This window comes from Phyllobates terribilis, unplaced genomic scaffold, assembly GCF_046119375.1.
Source record: "Phyllobates terribilis strain yellow unplaced genomic scaffold, ASM4611937v1 Scaffold_13__5_contigs__length_258822181, whole genome shotgun sequence".
NCBI classification, from domain to species: domain Eukaryota; kingdom Metazoa; phylum Chordata; class Amphibia; order Anura; family Dendrobatidae; genus Phyllobates; species Phyllobates terribilis.
In genome coordinates this window covers 137,247,479-137,265,201 of record NW_027362773.1, presented here as the reverse complement: position 1 = coordinate 137,265,201, position 17,723 = coordinate 137,247,479, and positions in this window count along the sequence as shown.

Genomic DNA, 17,723 nt, shown 5'->3' with positions numbered 1-17,723 from the left:
CTGCCACCTCTTTACCCGCAACAGCCAGCGTGATTGGCAGGTCATCATTTTCTTTGGAGGTGGTAACACCAGCTGGTGTTGAGCGCTGTCCGACATCGATAGCACCACCTTTGGATCAAGGCAACCTAACATGTCCGCCTGCATCTTCCTCACAGACCGGCAGTTTGCCGGGGACACCCTTACCAACCCCGTCTAAGCACAATAGCCAGCCCTCGGTCCCTCAGATGTGGACAAGTAAAAGACCATTTCCTCCTAGCCATGAGAAAGCTAAGAGGTTGAATTTCACCATCTGCAAGCTCTTGGCTACAGAAATGCTTCCTTTCCGCCTGGTGGACACAGAGGATTTTCGAGAACTTATGTCCGTCGCAGTGCCCCAGTACCAGATGCCCAGTCGACACTACTTCTCAAAGAAAGGTGTGCCTGCGCTCCACCAGCATGTCGCACACAACATCACCGCTTCTTTGAGAAACTCTGTGTGTGACAGGGTGCATTTCACCACAGACACTTGGACGAGTAGGCATGGACAGGGGCGTTACATGTCGTTGACTGGGCACCGGGTAACTATGGTGACAGCAGGACAAGGGGCTGCTGTCCAAGTCTTGCCGTCCCCACGAGTTGTGCGTCAATCCTCTTTATCTCAAAGTTCCTCCACTGCTTCTGCCTCCTCAACCTTCTCTCGGTCCTCCACCTGCACCCAAAGCCTGTCTGGTCATGCCACAAGCTTTCTAACTGCGCAGAAGGGATCCTGCACACCTCCTTACTATGCTGGCAGTAGGGCTCAACGTCATCAGGCGGTTTTTACTTTGAAATGTCTGGGAAATGTGAGTCACACAGCTGAGGAGTTGTGGTCAGCTCTGGAGAACCAATTTCATGAATGGTTGTCTCCACTGGACCTGAAACCAGGGAAGGCCGTGTGCGACAATGCTGCAAACCTGGGTGCGGCCCTTCGCCGGGGCAATGTCACACACGTGCCTTGTATGGCTCACGTGTTGAACCTGGTTGTCCAGCAATTTTTAGCCCACTATCCCGGACTAGATGGCCTTCTGCAGAGGGCACGGTCGCTGTGTGCTCACTTCCGCCGTTCGCATCCCGCAGCTCAGCGACTTACATCTCTACAGAAGTCGTTGGGCCTGCCACTTCACCGGCTAAAATGCGATGTGCCTACCCGGTGGAATTCAACTCTGCACATGTTGCAGCGACTGTGGCAGCACCGACAAGCCCTGGTGCAATACGTTCTGACGTACAGCCTGGGCCAACGAGATCCAGAGGTGGGGCAAATCACGCTGGAGGAGTGGTCTCAGATCAGGGACCTATGCACCCTTCTGCACAGTTTTGAAATGGCGACGAAGATGTTTAGTGCTGACGATGCCATTATCAGCATGACTATTCCGGTGATTTACATGCTGGAGCACATGTTAAACAGAATTCGGAGTCAGGTGGTGGCACAAGAGGAGGTGGAGGAAGTAGAGGAGGAGGAGTTGTATGCGGAAGGGCTAACATCTGCAAGGTCCAGACGGTCGGCAGCACCAAGGCGGCAGGCATGTGAGGGTGGGGGAGATGGTTTTACCAGGGCGCATGGTAGCAGCCAAACTAGTGAGGAAGGTGCAGGAGCCCAGGAAGAAGTGGAGGACGAACTGATGGAAGACTCATCAGATGAGGGAGACCTTGATCACATTTCTGTTGTGCGAGGTTGGGGGGAGAGGACAGAGGAAGGAAGCATGATTGTTACCTCGCCACCAACACAACAGGGACTTGGTGCTCTTGGATGCGCAACACACATGAGTGCCTTCTTGCTGCACAACCTACAATATGACCTTCGAATTGTGAGAATTAGAAATAATCCTGACTACTGGGTTGCCACACTGTTAGATCCCCGGTACAAAAGTAAATTTGCAGAAATTATTCCTGCCATAGAAAGGGATGCACGCATGCAGGAGTATCAGCAGAGACTGTTGCAGAATCTTACATGTGCTTTTCCACAAAACACCAGTGGTGCACGTAGTGAATCTCACAGTTCCAACTTGCCAACCGTGGGACCGTCGAGTGTTCAGCACTCAAATCGTAACAGAACCACAGTATCTGCTGGTAACATCAATTTTGCGGAATAATTTCACCACTTTTTTAGCCCATCCTTTGCAAGGCCACAGGAGACAAGAAGTCTGACACATAGTCAACGCCTAGAGACGATGGTACAGGAGTATCTCCAAGTAAACATTGAAGCCATGACTGTGTCACTGGACACTTGCTCTTTTTGGGCTTCCAATCTGGATAAATGACCAAAAAAATGGTCATTTTTGAAATTATAAGCATTAGCAGGTTATTAGAAACTGAAATCAAACAGTTTTCAACTCAAAACTTTATTCTAGGTGATGTTACATTTTCACATAGGACCCTTTTTTCGAAAGGAGCTTCTGAACTCTCTCGTCCATTGAATTTGTCAGGTTTTGGATGGTTTCTGCTTCAATTGTTTTGCATGAGGACAGAATACCCTCCCAGAGCTGTTGCTTAGATGTGAACTGCCTCCCGCCATCATAGACACTCCTTTTGATCATGCTCCAGAGGTTCTGAATGGGGTAGAGGTCAGGGGAGCGTGGGGGTCACACCATAAGTTTGTCCCCTTTTATGCCCATATCAGCCAGAGATGCAGATGTTTTATGTGCAGCATGAGATGGTGCATTATCATGCATAAAAATGATCTTGCTGTGGAATACACGGTTCTTCTTCTTGAACCATGGCAGGAAGTGCTGTTTGAGAAACACCACATACATTATGGAGTTCATCTTTACCCCTTCAGGGATCCTAAAGGAGCCGACAATCTCTCTCCCCATGATTCCAGCCCAAAACATTACTCCACCTCCTCCTTGTTGGCGCTGTTGCCGTGTTTGCGTGGGGTGTCCATCAACCAGCCATCCTCCACTCCATCCATCTGGACCATCGAGCGTTGCACGGCACTCATCCGTGAACAAAACAGTTTTGAAATCAGTCTTCATGTAATGTTTGGCCCACTGGAGCCGTTTCTGCTTGTGTGAAGTGGATAGAGGAGGTCGACAGGATGGCGTATGCACAGCTGCAAACCTCTGAAGGACCCTGCATCTTGTTGTTCAGGGGATGTTGGAGGCACCAGCAGCTTCAAAAACTTGTCTGCTGCTATGACAAGGCTTTTTTGCCGCTGCTCTTTTAACCTGACGTAATTGCCTGTAGGAAAGAGTCATCAATTTGCCCTTATCAGCACGCACACGTGTGTACTGTGAATCAGCTACATACTTCTTGATTGCCAAGACACTTCATCCTGATCATCGCACAATGTTGATTGTAGTCATGCCTTGACCTAAACACTCCACAATTTGTTGCTTCTCAGCAGCCGACACATCCTTTTTCTTTCCCATATTGGCAGAAAATGTAGGCTGCTTAATAATGTGGGACAGCCTTCTTAAGTAGTCTTGCCTTTCATTGGACACACCTGCCAAACTAATTAGCACAGGTGTCTGCAATTGCTTACAGTGATATAAAGAGCCCTGACACACATCACCATCAATGAGTTTAACTGACAAACGAACAAATTCTTCCCTTATCACTCCTAAACACTTTTTGCATAATAATTTGGAACACAGTGTACATGTGCTTTTCCACAAAACACCAGTGGTTCACGTAGTGAATCTTACAGTTCTAACTTGCCAACCGTGGTCTGTATGGAGTTGTTCAATAAAGGGCCCAAAATTAAGATAACATAGATGGGAGAGGTCTCTATGAATAGGAATTCCTAAGTATTTGATACCCTGTGAGGGCCAGGCAAAGGGAAAGTTTGACTGGATGGAATCCTGTATGGATTTGGGGAGGGAGACATCGAGGGCCTCAAACTTCGCTGCATTGATTTTAAAATTTGACCATGTAACAAAGTGATATATTTCAGCCATAACAGCATGGATGGATATATGTGATTGAGTGATATATACTAGGACATCATCAGCAAATAGAGAGCACTTGTACTCGGTGCCTCCCACCTCAATCCACCTAATATTGGGGTTATGGCGAATTGATGAGAGCAGGTGCTCCGTCACTAGGATGTATAAGAGAGGGGACAGAGGACATCCCTGCCTTGTCCCATTGGTGATTGTGAAAGGTGATGAAAATGTTCTGATGCACCCCCTGGGCCTTGGGACACCCGGAGCCGGACCCTTTTTGGTGGATGCTGGTGGTTGTAGTCTCCGTGGTGGCGACCCGGTTCCGTGGCTCAGGGCGGTCAAACCAGTGGCGGAACTATTTATGTGGTTTTGATGTTTAAATGTCCGACTACGCCACCCGTGGATTGCGGTCAGAGTGAACCGCCGCTGCAGGGCAGACCGCTGAGGCTGGTGTTGTGGGTGCAGCAGAGTGTAGCATAACTCCCCACGGGAGGAATATAGCCTCAGGGCAGTGTATGCGGAGGATGGGGGTGATGGTGCAGGGCAGCAGCAGTAACGACACGGTGTCAGTGATGCAGTCCAGGGCCTTTACTCACAGTTCTTATTATCCAGACCACGTCTGCAGGTAACGGCTGCCCACGTCGTACTGTGCTCACCAGGTGAGGGGCTCAGACAAGTCCCAGATAACTTTGGAGCGCTTCACAGGACACCCTTTGTGTGTCCTTTGTCTGGCCTTTCTTACCAACCCTTCTGTCCGGCTGCCTCGGGCCTCCTCTTGGTAAACTTGGCGCTAGTTTCCCTGACCCTATGTGGTGCCTTCCTAGCGGGTGTAGCGAGGGGCTGCGCCACATAAAATGTCACAGCCTCCGGTTTCTAGCTGAGGGTCGTTTCCTGCCTCCACTAGTTTCGGGGACCGGTCTCCCCCTTTGGCCTGACCCCTCCACGCAGGTGGATTCGGGCGTGCGGTGGCGACTCGCCCGTCCGCACACCTGGGATCCCTTCGTTCCTCGTTCCTGGAGCCTTCTCCGCTCCTCTTCCTTCCTTCTCCCTCTTCTAGGCCTGGGCCTCTGTTACTAGGCCCGCCTCCGGAGCAGAGCTGATGCAGAGCCCCTGCTCCCTGTCACTTCTGTTCAGACTTCTCTGCACTGAACTAAGATGGTGCCCACCTTTTATACTCCCTTCTCAATGCACCCAGGAACTGCTTCCTCCCTGTTCCTGCACTACAGGGTTCCCCTTCCTCAGTGTTCCCTCCCCCCACTCCAGCCAGGGACAGGGACTGTCGTGCCCATCTCAGGGGCATATTGGTCGCCCTGCCCCACGGCAATGTGGTGTAATGGATGCAGGTGTCGGGTCCTGATCCACACTCCATCCTTACCTGAGAGTGAGATATCACACCTCTGGGTGAGGTGCAATACCTCTGTAGCAACCGAGCCCTCAGGGCGCTACAGTTCCATTTATCTTCAGCCTAGGTGACGTATTGCGATACAGGGCCGTGATTTTGGCTATAAAAGGGTCCCCTAGACCCCTACCCCAAGCTTTTTAAGAGAATCATATATGGCGTGCCAGGAGACTCTATGGAATGCTTTCTCAGCATCCAACGAGAGTATCTAATTACAAATTTTTAACTGCATCTAGCCCAGGAAATACTTTATGCCTAGTAGCAGTGTCTGCTAGTCAGCGGATTATAGCGGCTGTTAAGCAAGCTACACCACCTGTAGTTTGGACAATTAATTTTTTCAAAGGAAATGCTTTGGGACCACGGGATACTCAGTGAAGAGCATCAGGAGGCACCCCAAGGCATAGGGGCTGGGACTGGCAGTAGGATGCCTTGCGGTGGACAGCCGAGCTCGATCCTTATAAAAGCTTTTTAACTGCAGCAGCTTTAGTGGACGCTACTGGAGCTGGAATTACGCGGCTGCTGGCATGAGACTTGCCCTCCAATAGATCCTTGTAAATGGATTTAAAGTGTATTCATTCAAATTAGAAAGACAATTTAAATTAAAAAGCTTAGAGCTGCCTCCACCACAGGGGGGCTCGCTCGACCCACCAGCGGACAGGCACCAGTATTGGGAGAGGGGGACTGGCCGTCAGGGTTCACCGTGGCTCTGGCACAAACCCGGCGACACGGAGGTGGCACGGGCAGGAGCGGACTGGCCGTGTCGGCTTCTCACTTTTTGGACTTTAGAAGGGCATGACATGCCTATATCTGTGTCTCCCCCTCCTTTTACTCCTCCACCTCTTTTCTTTTCGCATGACTATATGTACTTGTCACTTTTCCATGTGTTAGTTGTGTCTTCTGAGCAGTTTGTCAGCTTTTGGACACATTTGAAGGTGTTTTCTATGTGTTTCTATGTGTTTTTGTTTGCCTGCCATTGGTTTTAACTGTGTTCGAAGGTGTTCGAAGAACAGTTCGGCGAACACACGGGTGTTCGACTAACCGAACCGAACTCGAACACTACGGGGGTGGCTCAACACTAATACTCACCCACCCCCCCTCAGGCCCCATTACTAAACTGCCTCATTTCTCGACTGCTTGCTTTAGAAATTTTGCCTTTTAGGCTCATGTTGGCCGAAGCTTTCTGAAACCTCATGGTGGTGCCTGTCCCTCAGTACTCGGTCCCCAACAGCCACTATTTCGACCTGTGTGGAGTTCTCACCTTACACAAGTACATGTCCCAGAACACTTACCATGCTGTCACCAACACTGCTCCAGGGAAAGACAGCCTAACCACAAACACGTAGTCAAGTGCTTATGGCAAGGGATGGTACATTTCACTGATGGCACACTGGGTTAATATTGTTCAAGCTAGGACCCAGTCGGACCCTGGGATTAAACACATCCTCCTGACGCAGAGGATTGTGGGGCCCTGGGTCAATCAAGCTTCAAAACAATGTTTACAAGGTGGTCAGTCTTGTAGATAATGATCAAACTCCTTCATGATGATACAGGCCACCATCTCCTTAGCTTGCTGGTTGTCACAAATAATTTGGAGATTCGTGGCAGCTCTGGTTATGCTGTAATTTAAATGTATTTTTTTCCTTTTGGTCCAGCAAGGGTTAATGTTAGTCTATTGCTGGCAGCCTTTTGTAAGGCGGTCAGCTGATGTTGGTTGGTGCCACTCCCACCTCCCTTTAAATAGCCACATGATCCATCACCTGACCACCAGTTATAGTTCATTCTATGCTAACCTCTTTGAAGGAGCAAGTCTCTGGAGAATCTGTGATGTTCTTTGCTATTGCAGCGGTGAAGTTTTCTGTTTGAGAGATAAGTGTATTTTATGTTGTTATCATCCCATTGTTTTTCTTCCCTTCCCTGTGTTGTCCTATTTTAGTAGTGAGGTTAGTGTCTATGTTAAGTCCAGGGCCAGCGAGGGCTTAGGCATGTGACCGCACACTGGGAGAGGACCTGTCTAGGGACGATAGGGGAGCTTAGGGACAGACACAGGTTGGTGCCAGGAGGTGTCCCTTCCCTTTTTCCATACTACTAGGACCCTCATTCCTCCTCTATCTCCTGTTGCATCCATGTGTTGTGCTGTCCGCCGGACATCCCCTTGTCGTTCTGTGGCACCCCTGGGGGTTCGAATGCCACAGGGATGCTGCACCTCTTTAATGGGGTGTGGTGTTCCTCCTTCGAGGTAAGAACGGTACAATGGTCAGGACCCCACCTCCACATCCAACACCACACTTCTCCTACGGGATGCAGATGGAGCAGTATACGCCACCTGTCCTCGCTATTCTGGCCTAGTCAAAGGGATTCCGGCTGCAAGAGGTGTACCGGCCCCCGACACCTGACTTTGCTACTCTATATCCTAGTCAGGGAAGCCTGGCAGGCCCAGAGGATCCCACCGGGTAACGGAAGGAGTGGAGCTGCCACCCGTACCCTTTTTCTGAGCGTAGTCCAGAGGGAGACCCGGCTTATCTACACACACACAGACAGGAGAGGACTCAGTCTGAAGTCTAGGAACACTCTGGTGTGGGGTCATGATTAAGCACTTGAATTACTCGGAGGTTGTCGGACCCCCGCTCCTGGTGACCGCAGAACTCCATGAGGAGCAGGGAGAATCCTTGCAGCTGCACTCTCTAGCATGAGTAAAAACCCTGGAAGTCTACCCCTATGGCCTCTGGACTCTTTATTTCTGCACCAGACCTCCTACACTACGACTCCCTCCATCCTCATCTCTGCCCTGAGGCCCTGCTCCGCATGTGGGGAGTAGTATCAACGTCGGCTGCCACAACATCCCGCCTCAGAGGACTGCAGCAGCATTGGTGGCCTTCACCATGTACCACAGGTGGCGTAGTCGATAGCAACCACTCAACCCTGATAGCCCGCACCACCCTTTTTAATGTGACGGCCCTGGGCACGGAACGGGTCCAGGCCATGGCTACAACCCCACCAAACATCTGACCTGGCTCCGAGTAACCCCACCATCTTCCCAGGGTAGGGCTGCGAGCGTCACATCACTGGCGTAGTCGACAGGATCGCGTGCCCACAGCAATGGAAGGAAATTTCCCATTGCTACTGGGTACTGTGCGCCTTTCATCTGAGACTGTTGTTTTCACTTAAAATGGCGCCCGCCCAAGAAGAAAGGACATCATAATGTACAGAAAGGACGGTTTCCTAGCACCTCCTATCGTGGGCCAGGCTCCCCCATTGTGCCAAAAGAGCAGACCACCCCTTCCATCAGAGACTATCCGCGGGGTAATGCCCGTCAAAACGGATGGGCTGAATGAAGGTGTGATTGTCAGACTACCGCCCTGGAGCCGCCCCAAAAAGAGGAGGGAATGGAAAAACAACAAGGTGCTGCCACTGCAGTTGGAGACTTGCAATCCTCAGGAGCCGACATGGACGCTGCTGAAGCGAGTCTATCGGAGCCTTCCGAACCCGGCTCAGGTTCTTCTCCCGTCAGTGCACGAAGTGGAATAATCTTAACAGTGGGAGATATGGAGTTTCTCCGCCAGGAAACCCCGGACCTTGCTATGAGAGTGGCTGAGGCCCAGCAAGCGGCATCCACTGCGTGGCGGGAAGAAATACTGCAACGCATCCGGGCCCGCCGCCAAAGAGCAGCAGCACACGAGGAGGCAGCAACAGAGGTTGGGTGCAGCCCAGGAGCGGGTGAGTGTGATACCCCTGTCCCGGCTGCTGAGCCCACCATGCCCCTCCTGGACCTCATGACCGAGTATCTGCTGCCCAGCACGGTCACCTGGGAGCAGGTCTTTGCCCCTGAGCTTGAAGCCTCTGCAATCGGCGGGACCTGCTCTGCCTCCCAACTCCCGACTCGGGAGAACCTGAGTCTGCTGGGGTATCCACCGACCCCAACCCGGACTGGTCCGCACTTCTTGAGGACCCGCACCAGCCCCTGCTGTCACCGCTACCCGCACCTGCAGTCACCTGGCCGGCAGCTGAAGAGTGGGCCTGGGACAACCATGGGGGAGACCTGATGGGCTTCCCCCGGGAGACCCGGGCTGAAGCGCGTAGGAGGATGTAGTGCTAATAAAAATATGGATATCTTATAGCCTACATATTGTAACATATTGTTTATATGCTTTGATAAAGTGTGGTCATTAGACCAAGTGTGGAATATATTGCTATATACTGCAGTGTAAAATCATTGATATACTCTGATACTGATAAAGTAGTTCTTTCACATGAACTGTCCTTGATGCATGCTATCCACAAAGTGTTTGCTAGGTGTCAATGCTGTAAGACAATGTTAATTGTTCTATGGTCTATGAAGTTGTGTGTTTCAAAGATTCATTATCCTGATTTGTACACAAGTGACCAGTGTTATATTTGCTTTGACAAATAGTGTTATTGTAACCAAAATACTGATTCAGATAATGTGTGTACACTTACCATTATGTTCCATAAGAAATACACAGATCTATTGTCTAAAACAATGTTTATAGGTAAACTTCTCGAGATTACAGAACCTGGCCAATTCTGTATTATCGACGACTCATACTTATAAACATTAACCAGTTTTATGCTTCCATTGTCTAAGCCTTATAAAAGTCACTGGAATCATGATACAGACAGAAGCCATAAGTTATACCTGCACTGATGTGTAGTGTTGTATGTACCTGCCCATGCAGTGTTGTGAAGACTTCCAGGGGTCTCTCTGTCTTGGTGAAATTGCTTCTCTGATGTTCCAGACGGATGATGTTTAAAAGCTCCTTGGTGACGAAGTGAGTATATATATATATATATATATATATATATATATATATATATATATATGTACTTAACCTTTGTATTATAACATATACAAAAGTGTATGCAATATCATCATATCATACTATTCCTTTAATTATGTATTTTACCTTTTAAATCAACTATTATAAATAAAATTGCGTTATATCGCAAAGGGTTGCCTTCTTTAAAGCCGTATCCGAACCTTATTGCTAAAAACTTGGCATAACATTTGGCGTAGTCGGCAGGATACGCAGAAGGCTCAGAAGTTCTTTTTTGTTAAAAATTACAATCATCTTGAATTGATAAGGACTCTGTGTGATAAGGTGTGAGAGAGTGATAATGTTATATTGCATAAAACATGCCTTTCTTTAAGAGAAAGGTAGGCGTAAGTGAGTCTGTTGAGATTCCAGGTTGGGAACAGACTCCCTATTATATTTTGGCAACCAAATGGTCCCACAGTGCTGGTTTGAGTGAAGCGTGGGACAAATGTTTGAATGATGCTGAACCTGATGATGTGGTTTCATGCTTGCAGAAAGTGAAAGTAGAAAAAGGTAAAGAGTTGGGCGCTGTTGGCAGGCGTGGATGGATCCTGCTGTATGCATATAGAAAACAGCATGAGGAAAGAATACGTATATTAACAAAAGTTCAGGAATTGGAAAGACAGTTGTGTGAGGCCCAGAATGCATTGGTTATAGCACAGTGTCAGAATAAGTTATTAATGGACAGATGTGATGGATATCAGCATGTTGCAGAAAAGGCTGCTGTATGTGTAGCGCAGTATAAATACAAAAGGAGGCGAGGGAAGGGTAATAAAAAGAAAGTAGCTTTGGCCATAGCCAAAGCAGGGATAGAGTGGAGCCCTGATCAGTGGGATGGGGATGTATGGGATTCAACTGACTCCGAAAACATCAACGATCCAGAGACTGAGGATGAATATTTCAATGGAAAGAGAGAAATTGATCCTCCTCTTAACCCAGTGAAAGTTCATCCTATATATCGGAGACGGATGGTAGAGACTGCTGCAGGTAAACAGAATAAGAATGCAGAAGAGGATTACAGTCAGCAGGAGCTTAATGCCCTCCATGATCATTTTTCTCAAAAGCCAAATGAATCTTTGGTAGCTTGGGCTGTCAGATTATGGGAGATGGGGGCTCATGGAGTGCAGGCGGATGCAGTGGATGGCTCAAAATTTGTCCAACTCAGCCATGAACCTGTAGTGAAGGAGGCCTTCCGTACCTTGACAATTCAGCAGCCACATGTGGTGTGTAGTATGCTTGATGTTGTGGCCATGGCATTGTAGCATAAATACCCATCAGAGGCAGATTTGCTACCAAATGAAAAACCATGGTTTACATTGAAACATTGTGCTCAGAGATTGAAGGAGGAGGTCATGAAAAATGCTATTTCAGCAAATACATATGACGATTACATGCAAGTTATTGTAAATGTATCTATTAGAAATCGTATCATTAGAAATGCCCCTCCAGCCTATAAGCATATCATGATGACACTAATGATAAACCAGACAGGGAAAACTATCGCCAATACATTGGAGGCAATTAGACAGTTAGGGGATCTGGGAGATTGGGGTCCCAAACAAAAGGGTAATTTTCCCTCTGAAGAGCAGCGTGACAATGTCAAAAGTAACTACAATCCTAGATCCCGCATTACCCGGAAAGATATGTTTATGGCCCTGATAAAGGGTGGTGTCCACAGGGATAAAATAGACGGGATTGGTACTGACTAGTGTTGAGCCACCCCCATAGTGTTCGAGTTCGGTTCGGTTCGTCGAACACCGGTGTGTTCGCCGAACTGTTCGTCGAACTGTTCGTCGAACACCTTCGAACACCGTTAAAACCAATGGCAGGCAAACAAAAACACATAGAAACACATAGAAAACACCTTCAAAGGTGTCCAAAAGCTGACAAACTGCTCAGAAGACATAACTAACACATGGAAAAGTGACAAGTACATATAGTCATGCGAAAATAAAAGAGGTGGAGGAGTAAAAGGAGGGGGAGACACAGATATAGGCATGTCATGCCCTTCTAAAATCCAAAAAGTGAGAAGCCGACACGGCCAGTCCGCTCCTGCCCGTGCCACCTCCGTGTCGCCGGGTTTGTGCCAGAGCCGCGGTGAACCCTGATGGCCAGCCCCCCTCTCCCAATACTGGTGCCTGTTCGCTGGTGGGTCGAGCGAGCCCCCCTGTGGTGGAGGCAGCTCTAAGCTTTTTAATTTAAATTGTCTCTCTAATTTGAATGAATACACTTTAAATCCATTTACAAGGATCTATTGGAGGGCAAGTCTCATGCCAGCAGCCGCGTAATTCCAGCTCCAGTAGCGTCCACTAAAGCAGCTGCAGTTAAAAAGCTTTTATAAGGATCGAGCTCGGCTGTCCACCGCAAGGCATCCTACTGCCAGTCCCAGCCCCTATGCCTTGGGGTGCCTCCTGATGCTCTTCACTGAGTATCCCATGGTCCCGAAGCATTTCCTTTGAAAAAATTAAGTGTCTAAACTACAGGTGGTGTAGCTTAACAGCCGGGATAATCCGCTGACTAGCAGACACTGCTAATAGGCACAAAGTATTTCCTGGGCTAGATGCAGTTAAAAATTTGTAATTAGATACTCTCGTTGGATGCTGAGAAAGCATTCCATAGAGTCTCCTGGCACGCCATATATGATTCTCTTAAAAAGCTTGGGGTAGGGGTCTAGGAGACCCTTTTATAGCCAAAATCACGGCCCTGTATCACAATACGTCACCTAGGCTGAAGATAAATGGAACTGTAGCACCCTGAGGGCTCGGTTGCTACAGAGGTATTGCACCTCACCCAGAGGTGTGATATCTCACTCTCAGGTAAGGATGGAGTGTGGATCAGGACCCGACACCTGCATGCATTACACCACATTGCAGTGGGGCAGGGCGACCAATATGCCTCTGAGATGGGCACGACAGTCCCTGTCCCTGGCTGGAGTGGGGGGAGGGAACACTGAGGAAGGGGAACCCTGTAGTGCAGGAGCAGGGAGGAAGCAGTTCCTGGGTGCATTGAGAAGGGAGTATAAAAGGTGGGCACCATCTTAGTTCAGTGCAGAGAAGTCTGAGCAGAAGTGGCAGGGAGCAGGGGCTCTGCATGAGCTCTGCTCCGGAGGCGGGCCTAGTAACAGAGGCCCAGGCCTGGAAGAGGGAGAAGGAAGGAAGAGGAGCGGAGAAGGCTCCAGGAACAAGGAATGAAGGGATCCCAAGGGTGCGGACGGGCGAGTCGCCACCGCACGCCCGAATCCACCTGCGTGGAGGGGTCAGGCCAAAGGGGGAGACCGGTCCCCGAAACTAGTGGAGGCAGGAAACGACCCTCAGCTAGAAACCGGAGGCTGTGACATTTTATGTGGCGCAGCCCCTCGCTATACCCGCTAGGAAGGCACCACATAGGGTCAGGGAAACTGGCGCCAAGTTTACCAAGAGGAGGCCCGAGGCAGCCGGACAGAAGGGTTGGTAAGAAAGGCCAGACAAAGGACACACAAAGGGGGTCCTGTGAAGCGCTCCAAAGTTATCTGGGAGTTGTCTGAGCCCCTCACCTGGTGAGCACAGTACGACGTGGGCAGCCGTTACCTGCAGACGTGGTCTGGATAATAAGAACTGTGAGTAAAGGCCCTGGACTGCATCACTGACTCCGTGTCGTTACTGCTGCTGCCCTGCACCATCACCCCCATCCTCCGCATACACTGCCCTGAGGCTATACTCCTCCCGTGGGGAGTTATGCTACGCTCTGCTGCACCCACAACACCAGCCTCAGCGGTCTGCCCTGCAGCGGCGGTTCACTCTGACCGCAATCCACGGGTGGCGTAGTCGGACATTTAAACATCAAAACCACATAAATAGTTCCGCCACTGGTTTGACCACCCTGAGCCACGGAACCGGGTCGCCGCCACGAAGACTACAACCACCAGCATCCACCAAAAAGGGTCCGGCTCCGGGTGTCCCAAGGCCCAGGGGGTGCATCAGAACATTTTCATCACCTTTCACAATCACCAATGGGACAAGGCAGGGATGTCCTCTGTCCCCTCTCTTATACATCCTAGTGACGGAGCACCTGCTCTCATCAATTTGCCATAACCCCAATATTAGGTGGATTGAGGTGGGAGGCACCGAGTACAAGTGCTCTCTATTTGCTGATGATGTCCTAGTATATATCACTCAATCACATATATCCATCCATGCTGTTATGGCTGAAATAGATCACTTTGTTACATGGTCAAATTTTAAAATCAATACAGCGAAGTCTGAGGCCCTTGATGTCTCCCTCCCCAAATCCATATAGGATTCCATCCAGTCCAACTTTCCCTTTGCCTGGCCCTCACAGGGTATCAAATACTTAGGAATTCCTATTCATAGAGACCTCTCCCATCTATGTTATCTTAATTTTGGGCTCTTTATTGAACAACTCCATACAGACCACGGTTGGCAAGTTAGAACTGTAAGATTCACTACGTGAACCACTGGTGTTTTGTGGAAAAGCACATGTACACTGCGTTCCAAATTATTATGCAAAAAGTGTTTAGGAGTGATAAGGGAAGAATTTGTTTGTTTGTCAGTTAAACTCATTGATGGTGATGTGTGTCAGGGCTCTTTATATCACTGTAAGCAATTGCAGACACCTGTGCTAATTAGTTTGGCAGGTGTGTCCAATGAAAGGCAAGACTACTTAAGAAGGCTGTCTCACATTATTAAGCAGCCTACATTTTCTGCCAAAATGGGAAAGAAAAAGGATGTGTCGGCTGCTGAGAAGCAACAAATTGTGGAGTGTTTAGGTCAAGGCATGACTACAATCATCATTGTGCGATGATCAGGATGAAGTGTCTTGGCAATCAAGAAGTATGTAGCTGATTCACAGTACACACGTGTGCGTGCTGATAAGGGCAAATTGAGGACTCTTTCCTACAGGCAATTACGTCAGGTTGAAAGAGCAGCGGCAAAAAAGCCTTGTCATAGCAGCAGACAAGTTTTTGAAGCTGCTTGTGCCTCCAACGTCCCCCGAACAACAAGATGCAGGGTCCTTCAGAGGTTTGCAGCTGTGCATACGCCATCCTGTCGACCTCCTCTATCCACTTCACACAAGCAGAAACGGCTCCAGTGGGCCAAACATTACATGAAGACTGATTTCAAAACTGTTTTGTTCGCGGATGAGTGCCGTGCAGCGCTCGATGGTCCAGATGGATGGAGTGGAGGATGGCTGGTTGATGGACACCCCACGCAAACACGGCTACAGCGCCAACAAGGAGGAGGTGGAGTAATGTTTTGGGCTGGAATCATGGGGAGAGAGATTGTCGGCCCCTTTAGGATCCCTGAAGGCGCTAAAGATGAACTCCATAATGTATGTGGATTTTCTCAAACAGCACTTCCTACCATGGTTCAAGAAGAAGAACCGTGTATTTCACAGCAAGATCATTTTTCTGCATGATAATGTACCATCTCATGCTGCACATAAAACATCTGCATCTCTGGCTGATATGGGCATAAAAGGGGACAAACTTATGGTGTGACCCCCATGCTCCCCTGACCTGTACCCCATTCAGAGTGTCTATGATGGCGGGAGGCAGTTCACATCTAAGCAACAGCTCTGGGAGGGTATTCTGTCCTCATGCAAAACAATTGAAGCAGAAACCATCCAAAACCTGACAAATTCAATGGACGAGAGAGTTCAGAAGCTCCTTTCGAACAAGGGGTCCTATGTGAAAATGTAACATCACCTAGAATAAAGTTTTGAGTTGAAAACTGTTTGATTTCAGTTTGTAACAACCTGCTAATGCTTATAATTTCAAAAATGACCATTTTTTTGGTCTTTATTAAAATGAAAAGGTTGATAGAAAAGTTTGGGGGATCTAAGAGTGTGGCAACCCAGTAGTCATGATTACTTCGAATTCTGACAATATGAGGGTCATGCTGCAGGTAGTGCAGCAAGAAGGCACTTATGTGTCTTGCGCATCTCGGAGCCCCAAAATTATTATCCGGGCTAGATGCAGCTAAAAATTATTATTAATTTTAAATCTGGTGAAGCTTTAGTATAGATGGCCTAATAGGATCAGTGCTGCACACTGCTACAAAGCCCAAATTATTTTCCAGTCAAGATACAGATAAACATGATTAGTAATTTTAAATCTGGTGGAGCTTATTATAGATGGCCTAATAGAATCAGTGCTGCACACTGCTACAAAGCCCAAATTATTTTCCAGCCAAGATACAGATAAACATGATTAGTAATTTGAAAGCTTAAAACGGTTGGTAGGGTGATTTTAACCAATCATCAAGCTTTTACTCTCCCCAGGATGACACAGGGGTAGAAAAGTCGTTTCGGATCCATGATTTGTTCATCTTTATGAACGTGAGTCTGTCTACATTATCAGTGGAGAGCCGCGTGCGCTTATCTGTAAGCACACCACCAGCAGCGCTGAACACACGTTCAGACAGAACGCTGGCTGCGGGGCATGACAAGATCTCCAAGGCGTAAGTGGCTAGCTCCGGCCATTTATCCAGATTGGAAGCCCAAAAAGAGCAAGGGTCCAGTGACACAGTCGTGGCTTCAATGTTTACTTGGAGATACTCCTGTACCATCGTCTCTAGGCGTTGACTATGTGTCAGACTTCTTGTCTCCTGTGGCCTTGCAAAGGATGGGCTAAAAAAGTGGTGAAATGATTCCGCAAAATTGATGTTACCAGCAGATACTGTGGTTCTGTTACGGTTTGAGTGCTGAACACTTGACGGTCCCACGGTTGGTAAGTTGGAACTGTGAGATTCACTACGTGCACCACTGGTATTTTGTGGAAAAGCACATGTAAGATTCTGCAACAGTCTCTGCTGATACTCCTGCATGCGTGCATCCCTTTCTATGGCAGGAATAATTTCTGCAAATTTACTTTTGTACCGGGGATCTAACAGTGTGGCAACCCAGTAGTCAGGATTATTTCTAATTCTCACAATTCGAGGGTCATGTTGCAGGTAGTGCAGCAAGAAGGCACTCATGTGTGTTGCGCATCCAGGAGCACCAAGTCCCTGTTGTGTTGGTGGCGAGGTAACAATCATGCTTCCTTCCTCTGTCCTCTCCCCCCAACCTCGCACAACAGAAATGTGATCAAGGTCTCCCTCATCTGATGAGTCTTCCATCAGTTCGTCCTCCACTTCATCCTGGGCTCCTGCACCTTCCTCACTAGTTTGGCTGCTACCATGCGCCCTGGTAAAACCATCTCCCCCACCCTCACATGCCTGCCGCCTTGGTGCTGCCGACCGTCTGGACCTTGCATATGTTAGCCCTTCCGCATACAACTCCTCCTCCTCTACTTCCTCCACTTCCTCTTGTGCCACCACCTGACTCCGAATTCTGTTTAACATGTGCTCCAGCATGTAAATCACCGGAATAGTCATGCTGATAATGGCATCGTCAGCACTAAACATCTTCGTCGCCATTTCAAAACTGTGCAGAAGGGTGCATAGGTCCCTGATCTGAGACCACTCCTCCAGCGTGATTTGCCCCATCTCTGAATCTCGTTGGCCCAGGCTATACGTCAGAACGTATTGCACCAGGGCTTGTCGGTGCTGCCACAGTCGCTGCAACATGTGCAGAGTTGATCTCCACCGGGTA